This window comes from Pleurodeles waltl, chromosome 4_1, assembly GCF_031143425.1.
Source record: "Pleurodeles waltl isolate 20211129_DDA chromosome 4_1, aPleWal1.hap1.20221129, whole genome shotgun sequence".
Lineage (NCBI taxonomy): Eukaryota > Metazoa > Chordata > Amphibia > Caudata > Salamandridae > Pleurodeles > Pleurodeles waltl.
In genome coordinates this window covers 731,522,145-731,541,772 of record NC_090442.1, presented here as the reverse complement: position 1 = coordinate 731,541,772, position 19,628 = coordinate 731,522,145, and the positions used below count along the sequence as shown (strand labels likewise).

Sequence of the window (19,628 nt, the reverse complement as noted above, 5' to 3'; positions counted from 1 at the left end):
GACAATATGCCTAACAGCATACAAATGACTTACCAGGACAACTATCTCACATCGAATAAACTCCAGGTTCTCAAGCAGAACACAGTCAGTTTGTCATTTTTGCTGGTACTAATCATGGAGTGGCAAGAAAAACATGAGTGCGCATGAAGTATGTATATCGAAAGTTATAAAATGCTGAACGTTATATATCGAGCAACACTTGTGTGCACAGCAGTAAGGGCAGATAGCCACTTCCACACCTTCCAAACCTGCGAAGGTCCCAAAATCACTACTAAACGGAAAGCCGACAACCTAAAACAAAAATGTCAACATTTACTATTCAATCAAAGCTTATACCGATACTTGTTTGAAGAAACTATAATTTGTGCCCTAAGATAAAGTATAACCTGTGCCCTCACCATGCACTGCTAATTACCCCATATATTACATGAATCATAACACCTTCTTTGACATCTTTGATAATATCTCTGCAACATTTGTTGTAAAATTATTGAAGAGAAAACTGCAAATGGCTGGGGCGTGTGTTATAGATATGTAAGGGCACATGGTATAGTTTCTTCAGATAAATATAACTATAACTGCTGCATTTCTATGGTTTTGTATGTATAAAACATGAAACTAACTATAACATTCCTGTAACCTTTGTTTTTTTCAGTGAATGTACACCTATACACATACATACGCACACATGAGCATTTTGGAGATCGGAATACAGATCATTAATTTTATCAGGCAACGCCATGCTGGCCCACATGTAGCAAGGCATGCAGATCTGGTGCCCTGCTGATTTAGGCTGCATCACTGCTGGCAACGCTCATCACTCCCTGCTCTTCTAAAGACATAGGCTCTTCATTTTAAACCACGCAACACATTAATGCATTATCATTACCAGAGACAAAAGTATTGCTAGACATGGCATGTCCTATGCTGTAGCAACCCTGTTCTACACACATCCAATCAATTTGGTTACTGCGCGAGGTCATCGTGGCATGGTGGTCTTCACAGTGGCACATGCAGAGAGCCACAGGACATGAGTTTCAAAACTGGGCTAGAATCACATTCTACAATAGATGCTATATGCATCACAATCTGTTCCTATCCTATAGCTACCATGTTGTCTATAGTAGTAATGACTGCAAGTCTTTGAGAATCTACAACACAGTGAGAAGACAGGTAGGTAGGTTTCAGACTATGTGGTAATATTTTCATGTGAAATACTTAAATCCACAAATGATCTGCTTTGCTCCTCAAAGATCTGTATTTTGGAAATTACTGAACAATGGATTGGTTAAGTATGGAGATATCGAAAAACTTGGCATATTGATGCAAGGTTGGATGTGTGCAAAGTATTCTAACATGTTGTGTTGGATATTTTTGAGGGAGCGGTGTCTAAAGTTAGTGCTGTTACGGCCACATTAATTCCCAAGTATATGAAACATTGATGCAGTACGGAATGCACATGATTTGTTCTAATGTGTCATGTGGCACATTTTATTGTGTGTTGTATGTAATGGAAAGCATTTTGAGATCACAATCAACAATATGCCATATTTGCTTTGTATTGCTTGTTTAAGAAGAGTTTTAACACATCTTCTTGGATGCTTTGTGTTAGAGTTGAGTGCTTTTGAGGCAGCATTATTGTGGGTTTCTGTGCTATTATAGATGCATGGGATATATTTTGTTTAGAGTGTTCTGTTGGCTATAGCACTTTCCTGTGCAACAGTGATCACTGGACAAGCTTAACAATTATAGGTGAGAAGAACACCCAGAACACATTCTGGTGGAGAAGAAGCGCTAATTATGTGAGAGGTGTAGTTACAATTCTGCAAAAAAAAACAGAAGAACTCTAGAAGGGTTCTGATTGTAGTGGGAGCATGGACACAATACATATCAGTCCATCATCAAGTACTCTACTTTCCTCATTCACTCAAGTGTCTGTACTCTGGAATTCAATAATGGATTGGATTAGTAAACTACTACACTGAGCGAGCAAATGAGAAAATGGTAAGCATTTAAAATACAAAGAAGGTGATGTATTAAAACCTTTGAAATTGTGTTTTTTGCAGGGCCCCAGCCAGTAAGAAAGAGCGGACTACTTTACAAAGAACAACCGGCTATAGCAGAAGCATCGATCGTAAATACATTGCTTTTGCATATAGAACGTGGTGATGTTTGGGGTCGAGGGTGCCCAGAATGAGATGGGAGACGTTGGGTGGGAGCAGGTGTCTAGTAGCACTAAAGAGGAAAATGGAATCCAGCATTTATTAAGGGCTTTTGTTCAGCAACCACTTCCTCTGTCCAAGAAGGAAGCCAGTGACATGATCAGAGGTAAGTCAACCCGACACACACTTTTCTGAAGTAGATGTCCATTCTGCAGTGCACATCATATAACTACAATACAAGGATGTCTGAGAAATCACTTTGCGGGTGACAGAACTAAACACAGATGGATCCCTATTGTGCTGTACTCTCAGCAGCAATTGCAATATGAGAGGGGTCTGATCTGCATGAGTCCCACTGGAAAGGGCTCACTGGAGAAATGTGTATTCACTCACGAAGGGTGTTGCAGGGTTACAGAAAATAGCATTTGTCAATTCAGTAGCAATACTGGATGATATAACTCAATTCTTAAGGGACAAAAAAAACAGAGGTGAGAAATTTGAGCAGGCAGAGATAGGAGGAGTGAAACTGACGGGGAGGCAATGTGGTGCACAAACCATGCGAGTGCCCCCACCACTTTGCAATGACAGCTGAAACCTCTTCCATTAGGAAGATGAAGAATCCCATTAAGTTAATCCTGCAAAAATTGCCTCCTACCGAATCACTCCACGAAGGAGAAGCTATAAGTGATGACCCAAACATTAGGATGATAGCAGCGCCTCAGCCTCCTGCTGGTTTACTGCTGTTTGTATACTAGGAGAGATCCCCATTAGCATCACCCCTAATGTACCTCCATTACAGCAGCAGAGCACAGCATCTCTCCCCACAAGCTTATTTTGGTATTTGCTGTATTTATTTAATTTTCTAGTCACAGTTTGTAGAATCATCTGTCTGCGTGGAGAACTATTTTTCATTTTGATTGTAGAAAACAGCCAAGAGATGCTAAAATGTCTTTGATGTGATATTGGTGTTTAAATCATCACCCAACCACCAGCTGCAGATGCGTTCACAGCAACAACCAGCTTGCGTCTCTTTGCACAGCAGGGTTTTCTTCTATTCCATGCACATAACAATCCCCATTCTTGATATCTGTGTTGAGCCTTAATATCGATCTGGAGCTAATGAAAAATGTCTTCCAGTGGCTCCGTTTTCGCAGTTTTTCTACCTACCAAAATCAAATAAAAGACTGGAGTGCAATCATTTTAAAAGCCAGTAGCCAATTTCAACATCTGGCTCCACTCTTTACTATCTGTCTTGAAGAGACTATGGTTTACAAAGGGTTGACAGGCAGGATCTATCAGTGATGAAGTCATCTTTATCCATTCAGACTTCAATTATCCGTCAGGGATGAGGCAATCACAACTAAATAATGTGCATCACAAAGCACACAATTGTATCTGCCATTAAAAGAGCGTCAAGACTACTTGAAGCCCCATTCATTTACAAAAACCGTTCAGTGTAAAGTTTCAAAACGCTTGTTTATGAAAAGATCAGGAATGACCAGGAATTGGAACTTATTTTGGAAAAACAGCAGTTAAACTTCGTGCACGACTTCAGGAGCACCCAAAAAAACTAGACCCTGAAATAGAACCTTTGACAAACCAGGAAAAAACGTAATAAACATAGTGGTTACACACACATTTACTTCAGCTGCGCTATATTTTTTTGAGAGCCTCAACCATGTTCACTGTATCGTAATTGTAATAGACAATGCCAACTGTCAGAAAGACCTTTTTACATTTTATAAGGTAATAACGTATCCACTGCATGGGGTGGTGCTTTGTTTAACAATGTGGTTATAGCTTTGAATCCCAGAGTGACGGACTAAGCCTTTCATCCTTCTAAAGATGTAGCAAGTGAAGAATACAAAATAGATGAACTTGAGTGATCCTAGCTATTCCAATGCCTGTTTACAGAGTTCCACTGGGTCTTGGTCACAAGTTTTTTGTGTAGAAAAGAACGTGCTACCAAGACTAATTCATTTCCAACCTCGTTTTCATAAAGTATGTTCGTCGTAAAAGAGCAACGCCAACACAACATCATCCAGCAACCGCCTCACAGCAACTGCCTACCACAACGTTCGTCCTACCCGACCATTCCATCCCTACATTCTACTCCCATTACAGCTATCCCAACATTCTGATCACCACAGTTTTTCTTGACTGCGCCCACATTAAGTGCCTTTTTCTGGGCAGCAAATATTGCTCTTAGATTTTAAATTGTGTACCTCATTTGCGCTAATGGATACAAATGAGTTCCTACAATTAACATATTAAATCTACTAATTAAATATAAGAGAATATGGGGGTCATTTCGACCCCGGCGGTCCTTGACCGCCGGGGCCGGGGTCGGCAGGAGCACTGCCAACAGGCTGGCGGTGCTCCTGAGGGCATTCTGACCGCGGCGGTATGGCCGCGGTCAGAACCGGAAAACCGGCGGTGTCCTGCCGGTTTTCCGCTGCCCTGAGGAATCCCCCATGGTGGCGCAGCTTGCTGCGCCGCCATGGGGGATTCCGACCCCCTCACCGCCATCCTGTTCCTGGCGGTTTCGACCGCCAGGAACAGGATGGCGGTGAGGGGTGTTGTGGGGCCCCTGGGGGCCCCTGCAGTGCCCATGCCAATGGCATGGGCACTGCAGGGGCCCCCGTAAGAGGGCCCCACTTTGAATTTCAGTGTCTGCTTAGCAGACACTGAAATTCGCGACGGGTGCTACTGCACCCGTCGCACACCTTTCACTCCGCCGGCTCCATTCGGAGCCGGCTTCCCCGTAGAAGGGTGTTTCCCACTGGGCTGGCGGGCGGCCTTTTGGCAGTCGCCCGCCATCCCAGTGGGAAACCCAGAATGACCGCCGCGGTCTTTTGACCGCGGGACGGTCTTCTGGCGGTTCCCGCCGCCCGCCAAGCTCGGAATGACCCCCTATGTGTCTAGCAGAACTAAAAAAAGCACATCCTACAAAGGTTTATATCTAATTTCCAAGGAACTTGGGTGATCAGTCACAGGAACTGTGCGTGTCCTTGGGCTTTTAAGAAGGGATGTGTTTTAGCCACTTTAACTGCCTGTTATGCTCGTACTGCTTTGCAAAGCATTTTTTTTTTAAATTCGGCACTAGGTTGTTTACGCTCATACACCTCTTTGGACTCTTTGTACACCAATACCAATGAAATGTTTTCTGACATAGTCAGAGCTATATGTTGATACATCCCCTCGATTAATATCTCACTGCAACCTGAAGATACTGAAGATATAAAGACATATGGGCAGATATTTTCATTTTTTAGCTCAATATTTTGTAGCATTTCTCAAGTGGACAAACATAAACCCTGGAAGACTAACTGTTAGACTTTTCATCCTTGGCGTGGTCTCCCTTAACCTTTTGCCTGTTTCCCAGGTAGTTAATGTGTGCTGGACTCTGATTTTGCTATTTTTGTTACTCTGGGCACTTTACCACTGCTAACCAGTGATAAAGTGCAAGTGCTCCTTTACCAAATGTGTATGTAATTGGTTTATCCATGATTGGCATATCTGATTTATTAGTAAGTCCCTAGTACAGTGCACTAGAGGTGCCCAGGGCCTGTAAATCAAATGCTAATAGTGGGCCTGCAGCACTGGTTATGCCACCCACATAAGTAGCTCTGTAATCATGCCTCAGACCTTCCACTGCAGTGTCTGTGTGTGCAGTTTTAAACTGTAAATTTGACTTGACAAGTGTACCCACTTGCCAGGCCTAAACCTTCCCTTTTCTTACATGTAAGGCACCCCTAAGGTAGGCCCTAGGCAGCCCCAAGGGCAGGGTGCAGTGTATTGTTAAGGCAGGACATATAGTAATGTGTTTTATATGTCCTGACAGTGAAATATTGCTAAATTCGTGTTTCACTGCTGCAAGGCCTGTCCCTCTCATAGGTTAACGTGGGGGCTACCTTTAATTCTGATTAAAGTGTAGACTCCCTTTGGGAGCGGATGGACATGTGGAGTTTGGGGTCTCTGAGCTCACAATTTAAAAAGACATCTTTTAGTAAAGTTGATTTTAAGATTGTGTGTATGAAAATTTCACTTTTAGAAAGTGAGCATTTTCTTGCTTATACCATTTCTGTGACTCTGCCTGTTTGTGGATTCCCTGTCTGGGTCAGTTTGACAGTTGGGCTGGTTGCACCTCACACTAGACAGGGACACAAAGGGAGCTGGGGTGTAGTCTGCATTTCCTGATGAGCCATCAGTGCTAGGAGGGAGAGAAGGAGTGGTCACTCACACCTGAAAGGGCTGTGCCTGCCCTCACACAATGCAGTCTCTAACCCGTCCGTGAGTGTCTGGGGCCTGGCCTGAGCAAGGCAGGATTTCACTTCAAGAGAGACTTTGCTTTGAAGTAGGCCTACTTCAAAGGAGAAATTGGGTATAAGAAGGGCACCCAAAACCACAGACTTTAGAACACTTCTGGAAACCAAGAGGAACCTCTGCCTGGAGAAGAGCTGAAGAAGAACAGCTGCCCTGCCGTGACTGTGCTTTGTGGAGCTTTCCTGCAGTTGCTGCTTCTACCAGAGTAAGAGGGCAAGACTGGACTTTGAGTGCCTTCCTTCTTGTGAAGATCTCCAAGGGCTTGATTTAGAGCTTGCCTCCTGTTGTTTGAAGTCTCAGGGACAGCAAAGACTTCTCTCTGCCAGCACCTGGAGTCTCTGGAGAGAGTCCTACTCTGCCAAGTGGTGCCCACCAGTTCCTGGGACCCTGAGAAGAGATGATGGCAGCCCAAGAGTGAGAAATCCACGCACAGACCGCCGTGCGGGGAAAAGATTGACGCAACTATGATCTGCGGCTGAAAAATTGACGCGCCACTGGCTTTGCAGCTGAAAATCGATGCTCGCCTGCAACGGGACCGTAAGGTCGCCACCCAGGGCTGGAGAAACGACGCACAGCATCGCTGACGGAGGCTGGTGAGATCGCAACACGCGCTGTGTGGTTTTCCGATCATCATGAAGCTGGATATCTGACGTAAACACCGCTGGGTGTGTAAAAACGAAGCAAGGCCTTCCCGGACCCGAGAGTGCTGACCAGATCGACGCATCGCTCTCCTTTGGCGAGAAGAAACAACGCATGCCAACCCGACTAAAGGAGAAACTACTTAAGGTCTCGCTCGTGTGTGAAATCGATGCATCGCAAGCCCTTTTTGACGCACACTCGCCCGTGCAGGGTTATTTTTTGACACACCAAAGGTACATTTTCACGCTAACAGCGTTAGCATTGTGTTTAAAATTACATAAAGACTCTTTTTGCATTTTTAGTGATAACTTGACTAGTGTATGGTGGATTTTTTTCATTTTGGTATTGTTTTGTTTAGATAAATATACTCTATTTTTCTAAACCTGTGTTGTGTCATTTATTAGTGTTTTCATTAAGTTACTGTGTGTGTTGGTACAAATACTTTACACCTAGCACTCTAAAGTTAAGCCTACTGCTACCAAGGAGATATGCAGGGGTTAGCTGAGGGTGATTCTCTTTTACCCTGACTAGAGTGAGGGTCCTTGCTTGGACAGAGGGTAACCTGACTACCAACCAAAGTCCCCATTTCTAACACTAACCAAGAAAATGTTGCCCGTATTAATGGAGTCCAGCAATAATAAATGTGTGTGTTTTTTCTTGGGGATGTAGTTGGCAGAATCAATTAGCACAAAGCATGAAATTGTGGCAGAACCACTGTTTATGGTGCACTGTTCATCTGATAATATATATCTAACTGAGGAGGTATGTAAAGTATAAAACCTATACATTTTCTAATTATAAACAACTTAAAGAAACCACTGGTATAAATTAAACCTCCCTCACCCTAATTGGTTCTCTGGGAGAACGCGCTGAATTGCGTTACTGGTGATATCGCATGAATCTTATGGAAAATGTTACTTAAGCTGAAAGCATCTGTTTGTGGCATGGAGTGCTGTAGATTCATAAGCTTTGCATACTCCTGCCATCTAGTGTTGGGTCTGGATGTGTGTAAGTTGTTTCTTTTCAAATAAGTCTTTCGAATCACGAGACACAGTCTTCTTGGTGATAATGAGCGTAGGCAACAACTCCACTGTTAGACTGTTTTCCCATAGGTGGGTGAGAATGTAGTGTAAGGTGAGCATAAGTAAGGAAATGTCCATGTGCATACAAAGTAAACTGCAATGAGAAGGAAGGTGGGCACATGTGAATTTACAGCACTACATACCACAAACAGATGCTTACAGGGTAAGCAACATTGTCCAATCGAGGCATGTGCAGCTGTAGATACATGTTTTGAAAAGCAGTCCTCCTCAGAAGTGGTGGCTAACCTGTGGGTGTTGCAGTTGTCTGGAAAAGTGTATTTGGCACCACCTGACATATATTAGTTTGTTTGAGTGCTAGAACATCCACACAGTAATGTTGAGTGAAAGTGTGTGCTGTAGACTACATAGCTGCTTTGAATATGTCAGCTATTTGGATGTGTCCTAAGAAAGCTATGGATGTTCCTTTATTCCGAGTAGAGCATGCTCTAGGAGGTGTAGATAGAGTTCTTTTGGCTTTAGCGTCACATGTTTGGATGCACTTAACTATCCATCTGGCAAAACCTGATTTGGATATGGGCTTTCCTTTATGAGGTGGTGAAAAAGCAACACATAGTTTAGTGTTTCGAAAAGTTTTAGTTGTATCAACTATACATAAGGGCTCTTTTAACATCTAGGGCTTCATTAAGAGTTTGGCGGGCATCAAGGGCTGCCCGCCAAACTCTTTAGGACGGAAGACTGCCAGTCCGGTCTTCCGCCCGCTGGCCCTATTAAGAGTTTCCCACTGGGCCAACTGGAAAGTTACCACAACATTGACACTGACTCGATTACGAGCAATGTTGTGTTGCGTCGGGTGCAACAGCACCCGGTGCTCTTAGCACGATGGGGCTGTCCATGGGGGCCCCTGCACTGCCCATGCCAAGTGACAATATTCTGTACAGTAGCATTTAAAGGATCAATTTGTTTTGAATGACAATAACAAACAAACCTCTTTCATTTAGCTGCGTAGTATGCCTAATTGCTAGGCCATGCCTACGAGCTTCTTTAAGACTGGCCATACATTCAAGTGGTAGAGTCATGTAACCAACTTCTATGATCCCAGGAGCCAAATCACCATGTTGACAGCCTTGGGATCTGGGTGTCTGATTTCTCCATGGTTCTGCGTGAGAAGGTCCGGCCTGTGAAGAAGCTTCTTGTGGGGGAGTACAGAGAGGTCAAGTAATGTTGTGAACCAGGGCTGACGGGCCCATGTGATAGCCACATTAAAGTGAAAAATGTTTGTTCTAGCTTTCGAACCATAAATGGAAGGATAGGAGGGGGAAAAGCAAAGGCAAATATCCCTAACCAACTCATCTATAGTGCTTTCCCTTGAACAATGGGTGTGAGAACCTGGACACAAAGTTTAGGCATTTGGAATTTTCTGTGGTTGCAAAGAGATCTCTCTGAGGGAACTCCCCCTATCTGTGAAAGTATGGAAGGAAAACATGGATTGGGGGGGTGGAGTTCCTATTCATGGATGTGATGTGGCATCCTTCTGAGAAGGTTTGTAAAAAGTCCCTGTCTGTTCCCAGGAGGTATTTCACTAGTAGATGGATGTTGTTATGTAGAGTACATCTCCAAATTCTCTGAGATAGGTGAAATAATTGTGGAGAACGTGCCCCCCGTTTCTGCAGATAATACTTGGCTGTCATATTGTCCATCTGGACTAGGACTCCTTTGCCAATCTGGTGAGGTAGGAATGCTTTCAATGCTAGGCAAACAGCTTGAAGATCTAGGTAGTTAATGTGGAGGTCCCGTTATTTGGTGTCCCAGAGACCCTGTGCTGAAAGATCCTGCAGGAGTGCACTCCATCCCATGAGTGATGCGTCTGTTCTGACGGTGATGTGTGGAACAGGGTTGAGGAAAGGCTACCCTCGTAATAGGTTGTTGGTGTCCCACCACTGCAGAGAGTTATGAGTGCGGCGGTCCATCAACACTAGATCTTCTAACTGGCCCTGTGACTGAGACTACTGTCGAGCTAGGCATTCCTATAACGGATGCATGTGTAGTCATGTATGGGGTACTATAGCAATGCCGGAGGCCATCATACCTAGGAGACTCATGAGTGTCTTCACTGTGAGTAGTTAATTTGTCTGAAATTGAGGTATCAATGCCTGGAAACCCTGGATTCTTGCAGGATTGAGATAGGCTAAAGATATTAGTGGGTTTGTAACAGCCCCTAGATACGGTTGAACCTGCAAAGATTGATGGTGAGACTTTGTGATATTGATGTTGAACCCTAATTGATGGAGTAGATTTATAGTAACATGAGTGTGCTGTTGACACTGTTGATGCATGTTGGCTTTGTCAAGCCAATCGTCCAGATATGGAAATAGGTGAACCTTTTGTCAGTGTAGATGAACTACTACCACCACTAAGCATTTGGTGAATACCTGAGGTGCAGACGTCACTCCAAAAGGGAGTACTTTGAACTGATAATGTTTGCTGCTCACCATAAACCTGAGATTTTTTGCGATGAGCTGGGTATATTGGTAAGTGAAAATAGGTGTCCTTTAGATGAAGTCTAACCATAAAGTCACCCTGTTGCAACAGTGGAATCATGTCTTGTAAGGTGAACAAGTGGAAGTGCTCTGACCAGATGTACTAATTTAAGGGCCCTGAAGTCTAGAATTGGCCATAACGATCCCTCCTTTTTGGGTATTAGGAAGTATAGAGAATATACCACTGAAACCTGGTGAGGTGGAGGGACAGGTTGTATAGCTCCAAAGACAAGAAGTGCTTGCACTTCCTGTTTTTCAGCAATGCTATACATTCCAGTGATAGTCTGTGAGTGTGAGGTGAAATGCAGGATAGTGTGGTAATGAGCTCCAGACAATTGCCATGTTGGATAATGTCCAACACCCACTGATCTGATGTAAATGATTGCCATGTGGGTAGGAAATCTTGTAAACGTCCTCGGCAGGTTATATGGTCGGGTATGATGGGGGAGTCATTGTTTAGTGGTGAGTGTTGATCTGCATGGGGGAGCACCCTTACCTCTGCCTTTGGCATTGTTATCCCTGAAGGAGCCACAGAAATAATCTTTGTGGGAGATAGTTTGACCTTGATTGCTTTGGTAGGAAGTGAAATTGTCAGAAGAGGTTGCGTTTGGAACCTTCACGGTAGTTGGGGCGTTGAAAGGAGGCTCTCCATTTCATTCCAATGAGCACAATCATAAAGGGCCAGTAGGCTTACTTAATTGGCAATATGCCCGCAGCATGGAAGCGCTTTCTTGCTTTATCGGATGGAGGGGCATCTCTGCTAGCTTGGGAATTGGCACGCTTGAATGCTGCTGGTAACTGGCTCCTGATGTATATGATCAGATGATGAGAACTTTTCGAGAACCCTGGGAGTGATAATTCTATCCCTGAAAGGGTCTTTAAAAATGCCCCCCAATGCATCTGAGCATGCTTTTTAATATAAGAAGATAGACTGTAGCCTTATAAGTGGTGAAAAGGGTTTTAAATAAGAAATCCTCTTCTAAAGGCTCTTTATGGAGCTGTACGTCATGATACTTCGTTGCTCTGCCTATAAGCTTCTGATACGATGTGGAATCATCAGTAGAGGAGGGATGGGCGATATACAGATCTGGGTCCGTGTACCCTAGAGAATCAATGTCTTATTTGTCCCAGTTGTCTGTGGTGTTATGTGGTAGTGTTTCAAAAGTGCCATGTACCCTACCCTTCTCAGCTGGGTCCATTTGGAGACCCTTGAGGTGAAATGTTTAGTGAGTCTTCTAAAGAATGTGTTGAAGAAAGAGAGGCTGGTGGTGTTGGCATTGATGGAGGTGGAAGAGGGTGCTGGACGAGGCAAAATGCTGGTGGCTTTGTCTGCTTTGTTCTGGTGTTTTGTTGGTGCTGGTGCCAGAGCCCCCTGGAAAGACAACTATACATTTTGAAGTATGAGTGGGAGCCGAGGTTGAGGCAAGGATCTGATCGGTATGAGGCTGTATGTGAATGGTCTTTTGTTTGGCATCCAGTTATTTTTGGAGTCTATGGAGAATGCGTTTTGAAGATTTCAAGTCTGACCCAGTTTTCGGTTTTGGCACTGAAGAACCACTCAGCACGGAAGCAGTGGAAAGCGTTGAGGATCGTTGACTCAGCACAGAGGGCCGGGTGGGCACGGAAGTGCTCAATGCTGAAGTTTTCGGCTTTCGGTGCTGAGCCACAGGGCAGGCATCTGATCCAGTTACTCAGTGCCGACTATGGCCAGGAGCTAGTGGTGGACCAAGGGCCTCAGTCTGTTGTTCCAGAGATGCTTAGTGTTTTTTTAGGGTTATCGGTGCGGTGTTGGTACTCACGGTCTGCCAAGCCGGAATTTCAACGTTGACCTCGGGGTAAGAGTCAGAACTGCCTTCAATGGAGAATCCCTCTTCTTTTGCAGTCAATGGCTGCATGTGTTCTTGTACTTAGACATTTTCATGACCAAAGATGTCTGAAATCTCCTCGATACCACTCTGGGACATGTCAAGCCAACGCATTCAGTGGTCTTGAAGAATCTTATTAGATCGAAAGGAGCGACAGGCCTTGCAGTCCGCGTCTCTGTGTTCTGGAAACAAACACAGGTTACAGACTTGGTGTAGATCTGTTTGGGGATACTTCGCTTGATAGCAAGGACAGTAACAGAAGGGAGTTTTTTCCATCACCAGCAAGGCATTTTCTGAAGAACTTGATGGATCTGAAGATAGGCTCTGAAAGGCGAGGTCCGTTAGGGGCAATGGTTCAATCGAACCGACACTACGAGCGACGGGATATACGATATACCGAGTGAAAAATGAGATTGAAACAATATTGACAAAATGAATGGTGTTGCACAAACCGAAAAGAGCACCGTGACGGTTTCGAACTGGAACATAGGCCCACACATCCAAACCAGACAGTGGAAAGAAAACAATCTAACAATGGATCAATGCCCATGCATATTATCACCAAGAGGAAGAGTCACTCTACCTCGTGGCTCGAAAGACTAATTCAAAGAAAAATATCTTGCACACATCCAGACCCAACGCTAGATGACAGGAGTATGCAAAGCTTGTGTATCTATAGCTACACATGCCTCGAACAAAGGCAGTCTGGAAGTGAGCACCCAGCTGTCTCATTAAGGAGGTTGCTGGCGCTTAGAAATGATCAGGCACTAGAAAACTGCTTCTCTCCACCCCTAAACCAAAAAGGAAAGTTTTCTCCATTGGAGGGTAAAATAAAAATGGCCACTGAGGGCGTGAGGACCCTTTGCTGACCTTTACACATGTACATGACATAAGGGCGTCTTATGGACACCCTTTCATTATCATGGTCTGCAACATTATCAAGGTTATAGACTGAGTTTATTCACAAGGTCATGGACATCCAACTCAAACTGCCAAAGCCTCACTACGTATAGAAATATAGAAGCATACTTTATTTTTTGTAATATGTGAATCCTTTCTCCAGTCCAAAATATGCAAGGTACGCTCTACACCAAAACACATTTGCAGTTAACTGTGACAGGTGCACCACTTTCCTCCCTCTAAATTCATCATCCTCACATACTTTCGGTTGACATAAATATTCAGCGCACACATTGTTCCAGCCTGGTACATCCAATGCTGTGAACACATACTTTCTTATTTTCTACACCAATTTATAATTCATCACCAGCATATACCCTCAACCTCCCTTCATCAAAATGAACATCAAAAATGTCTTAATTTACTCAAATGGCCAGACAAGTAACTGCATTGTGACCTCGATCACAGAATATTTGCTTCTGCTAAATGCAATGCCAGAAGCATATGAGATGGTCCTTTAATTTTTCTAGGACGCTTCAAAAGAATTGACACTTTTCTTCAAACAACTGTCAAGATGAAGAAAGTGAGATCTTCTTTAATGCACTTTATGCTGCTCATAAAGGCGCCACTCAGGTGAAACGTAGCATATTTATTAAATAATTGCAATGAACAAGAATTCTACCTCTCTCACCTCCAGGAAATCCATTAGTTTTTCCTTGTCACGAGGCCGCAAATCCTCAATTAGAGCAGTCACCAGATTTTGTGTGCGTTTGACACCTTTTCCAGAAATTACATTTCTGCTCTGTCCTTTATATCCTTGTTTGATTCATAACTATATTAGGCATGTTGACTACATGACAGACATTTCAAGCTCCTGGCTTCTTCCAGACGCCCTACCTTTATTTTGCTTGATATTTTAATACCTCTTAGGATACATCCCCTATAGCTTCACCTCTTTCAAACATCACTACCTAGTTTGTCATCTGTCTGACAACATGTGGGGTAAGGCTAGGGCATTACACCTTGGCAAACGTTGCCAGTCTCTCCAGAGGGAGTGTAAATGTTTTTCACTTGAAGGTTGGGACGATGATGAGAGGCTGTTACTGAATGAGGTATCTTGGGCTGCAGCTGCCATCTGTGGGTACAGAAGCAAAGAGATGGCGTGGCACCAGAAGGTCTCCTGCATTTGAAAGGAAGATAGATGTATGAATGACCATTTAGCCTGCGAGTTCTAGGCAATACGGAGCTTGCTGACTGTGTTTGACATGCTGGGAAGAAAACGCTCCAATAAGTCTGAAAACGGAGGAGGTAGGAATTGAGCCAGCTGCCATGACCTGTGGACACAGATGCATGAGCTTCTCGTTGTCTGTGAACAATTGGCAACACCCATCTGTTGTCTGCACCCGCCCCTGCCGACAAGTGGCCTCCAGGTGGTAGTGCTTCCGAGGGAGGCCCCAGATGTTGCCCGAAGAACTGAGGAAGGGACTATGATCGAAGAGGGATGGCAGTGCTGGAGCCCGGGGACAGCCAAGATGTTGGCCTGCTTTGTTTGCGGTGGCCGCACTGATGTCTGTTTCATCCTGGGTGCCCCTGGCTGTCTCCAACCACTGCAGGGGAGCCCTCAGGTAGTTGCTGCCTCGGTGGGGCCACCTGCGAACTCTCTAGCTTATTCCAGTGGGGCCAGCGAATGGAGAAGGAAGATCACTGCCATACTCCGGTTCACCTCAAGATAGTGGCTCCCCTTTGTTCACAGTGGCCGCTTTGAATTCTGTTTCGGCCCAGGTGTTCTTGGTTGCATCCAACCACCCCAAGGGAGTCCCCGGGTAGTAGCGACCCTGGTGGAGCCCCCTGGGAGCCCTCCAGCTTACTTCAGCGAGGCCAGCCAGGGGAGGAAGAAGATTGCGGCTGGAACCCAGCTCACTTCAAGATGGCGGCCCCACTTCGTTAGTCGTGGCCACGCTGTTCCCTGCCCCAGCCGGCACCTGGTAGATTGCTCCCCGGTACCTTGAGGTTAGGGGTGTGCTGAGTGGGAAGCTGCTGAGCCCCTGGAACTTTGTGGAAACAGTTTGGGGTAAGACTACTACCTTAACCAACGGCTGCCCCTGGTTGGCCGTGTGATTTGCACCTTCAAGATTGGTGGCCCTGTTTGTAGTGGCTGCGTAGTCGGAGCCCGCCAAGCAGAGCATCATTTGGAGGCCTGAGTACTACTGTGAGAGGGTCCCTGCCTCATTGGGATTGGCAGGGGGGCACCCAAGTGTCACCTAGTTGTTCTTCATCTACACCGCGCAGGCCCAAGGGCGTGGCCCTGATGTTTTGCCAGGGGCTGGGGGATACTGTGGTGGGCTGAATGTGACTGACCACACCTGGTAGGTGGATGTCCTCTGTTGTGGCCCGGGGGTGGAAGACTTACCGTGGCTACTCTCTTTGATAACTAGGAGAGGCGTAACCTTATTTGGTAAGGGCTTAGAGGTGCCATTTGTTAATGGATGAAGCTCCTATACAATAATCCATTGGCTAGAATCCACACTGGCTCACTAGTATCAGAAGCCTTCGTAGTAGAGCGAGGTGCCAGACAGGGATGGCACTTGTCCGCACTGTTATTTGCATTGCCCATGGAGCCCTTTGCCTGCACGGTCAAATTAGGACTACCCTACCAGGTCTGCGTCTTGCTTCTGATTGTACATATCTCGCCTTGTATGCAGATGATATGCTCTGTACTTCAGAGGTGAAGACTATGATCTTGCGGGAGCTGTGTCTGCATTGATGGACTCTGGGCGCCATTCAGGTGTGGGCATCAATTGGGACATTTACAAGTCCTCTGTTCACCCCCTCCAGGATGATTTTACATGATTTGGCCGATATATCCCTACTGCCCTAATACTGCTGTGGGAGAGGTACACTATCTCATATATAGGGAGACCCATCTACAGCTCATCAGACTTTCTGTACGAAGGGAATTACAGCCATACCATGGCCAGCTTGCGACGCTCAGTATCCTTCAGGACCACAATACCGCTGTTGATGAGTGGTCGAGAGGATATCTAAAAAATGGTTGTGCTGCCCTGCCTTCTTTAATTATTTGCGTCCCTCCCACTACAAGCTGCCCGGAATTTCTTTCAGGAACTTGATGGTACACTGCTGATATTGTACTGGGGCACTTTGTGACACCGTGTGGCACTCTGGAAGTTGTGCTTACCGGTGACAGAGCGTGGCCTAGTGGTTCCCGATCTCGAGCTTTATTACGTAGAGCAACTGCAGTGGGTGGCTTGGTGGAGATCCTATCTGTGGGATTGCACGGATACCCATGAAGGAAATTACATTTCTGCTCTGTCCTTTATATCCTTGTTTGATTCATAACTATGTTAGGCATGTTGACTACATGACAGACATTTCAAGCTCCTGGCTTCTTCCTCCTTCCCTGCTCGAAGAAATATCTCTGGATCCAGACTGATGTCTGGGGTGAAATTCTAAGGTAAGGAATCTGCAACTAGAAGTCTCTATCAGAAACTGCATGCAGGGGAAAACCATGAGTGAGCATACATACACTGTGCCCTGATGGCTAGTGTATGGATTTCTCTAATTTCCTTTAATCGCATAGATACTTCTCAAGATCAAGGAGGAGGAAGTGTGGGTAATACTGGAGTCTCCAGGTCATGAAAGGGGGTAGTTCCCTCCATTAGTTTGGATGGTGGCAGCACTTCCTTGGAAGCTGCCTCTGGTCCTGTCTGATCTCACAGGACCCAATTGCTATATTCATATCCGGACGTGCAGAGCTGACTGGATGCTGAAAGGCTTGGGTTAATGGGTTTGGATTTTTCTGAGGCAGCTGCAGTTGCAGCTCAACAGTTCAGGTGCGCTTCTAGTTGAAGGGCTTAGTCTTATCATTCGGTTTCCTTTCAGTCCTGGGAAATATCAAAGGACACACAATTAGAATGTTTGGACTGTATGGATTCAAGATTGTGTGGCCTCGCCCATCATGTCTACCTAAGGCTTTATTTTCATTTCATTTAATGGAATAAGAGTATCTTCCAACTATGGCTACAGGAACTCAGGAGTCTTCCTTTACCGGCATGGATGTGAAAATAGCTGTATTATGTTCCCTAGACAAAAATATGAGTTTTATGCAATTGTGAAGAACTTTCCTTTCTTCTAAACAAGGTTCAAAGCCTTTGAACGGCTAACTAAGACAAATGATTTGTTCACTTATTTCATAGACTTAAGGTGTTCGAGGAGTACAGTTATCCACTTAGGGTCCAGTGTAGGGTTTACTAGCAGGGGTTGCACCATTTTGGACTTCAGTGTCTCGCATTCCATTGTTGGATGTGTTTTAAACAGCTATAGAATAGAAGTCATGTATGAGCCCCCCCTTACTAAATTTATTGAGCATTATCGATTACTAATTCTAGAGTATGAGCAGTAGCTGTGGGGCTACTATCTTACTTTCTTCGAGAATGTGAATTTATTTTGTATATTTTAATAAGGTTTTAAGGGATTCTCAAGCACAAATGAAGGGTTTGTATTAAATATCTAATGCAATACCAACATTCAAGGTGGTTTAGTGGATATAACCTCACATAGTTAGGAAATAAACAAGAAAAGAAGGGATGATGTGGTATTGTTTGAATTACAAAAAGTAATTCTCATTTTGCCTAGTCTTTTCATCCTCATTTAATTCATAATTCCACTCTCTCCTGCCGGAAGCAGCTGCTATTTAGTTTTCTTTGATACAACTTGAAGTGAAAGAATACCAGGAAAGGAGAGGAGAAGCCGGAGAGGGCTTCAAATTGAACAAAATAAAGGTAAGCCTTTGGATGAAGCCATAAGCTTCAAACGTTTGTATGAGAAGCATCATGCTTTACATAGTATGTATTAAACAAGGGCATACGGACCAGGCAGAATAAGGATTGTCCTTTGAAATCCAGACATCACTATAACATTCTATTTCTTTCACAAAAATAAACATGTTGTGGCTTTCAAAGTTAAACCACTCTTGACAGTTGTGCCCAACACTCCTTTTAAAGCAAAATAATGCGCACTTGAATAACTTCAGTTTGGAACAACATATAATATGAAAAGGCTTTTCTTCCAGTGTTCATGAAAGTCAAATAAATCAGCCTCTGCAAAAAAAAAACACAGTAAAACAAACAAGTTAAAAATACATCCTCCAAAACCAGAAGGTCGGTTTCCTGATTATTAAAGTCGTTAGGAGACTTTTTGTCTTGGCTTCTTGACAGTTTATCTGCTGGGCCTGATACCACATCAAAGGTAATGGGGTGCTCTAAACGACCAAATGACACTAAAATCTCTTGTGTATAGGAGTAAAGTATGGGCACCTGCCTTCATATTCTGGCACATACTACACAGGTGAATTCATAACCTTGTTTTGTGGATTTCTTCTGGGCCACAACTGACGTAGGCATATTCGTAAATATGTTAGCCTTCTGTTTTGTGCCATGGACACATTTTCAAATTTATATATGAAAAGTCCAGCAACATTATCCAAAGCCCTTTAACTCTAATGGACCTCTAAACAGTTCTCAATATTCCAGCAGTACATTACCCATACATTTCTTAATCACAAATGGCAAATAAGGTGCAGCACACAAGCATCATTTCATGTGTCAATCACTTTGTTGATCTCAGTGAGAAATATTAGTAACCCTGCTGGTAACATATGACTACTCTGTACGAATCTACAACAGAGGTCCTTTAGACAATCCAGCATTGGTGCACCATCCATATGATGCATGTCTACTCTGAGTGCTAGTGCTCTCTTAATGTGCTTATTTTCTTTCTTTCACTTTGGATAAGAAATTTTGTATTTTTTGCTTATAACATTCACGTCATACACCTTGTCACTGTACCTCTCACCAGCACTGCTTGGTTAGCTTACTGACCATGCCCTCTCTCACTGCCCGCCATTGTTTGTGTGTATGCTCCTGCCCCCCTCCCCTTATGGTCTCTTGTGCTGCCACTGCCCTCACGCGTGCTCTGTGGGGTCTATTGTGCTGCCAATACACTTCTGTCTCCCCAGCATAGTCATCTTGCTGCCCCATGCCACCTCTGCATTGCCCTCAATTCTCCCTACTCCATTCATCATGCCCTCTATTGTCCGCTGTGCTGCCACTGCATTTCCCTTTTGCCCATTATCATCTC

General features: G+C 44.4%; 1 protein-coding gene across 1 annotated transcript in view; it reads right to left on the bottom strand.

Annotated features, from left to right (window-relative positions):
* EXOC4 (exocyst complex component 4) overlaps positions 1-19,628 on the bottom strand; it is a 1,633,445-nt gene that overhangs the window by 349,001 nt on the left and 1,264,816 nt on the right. The gene's annotated exons all lie outside the window — the stretch shown is intronic.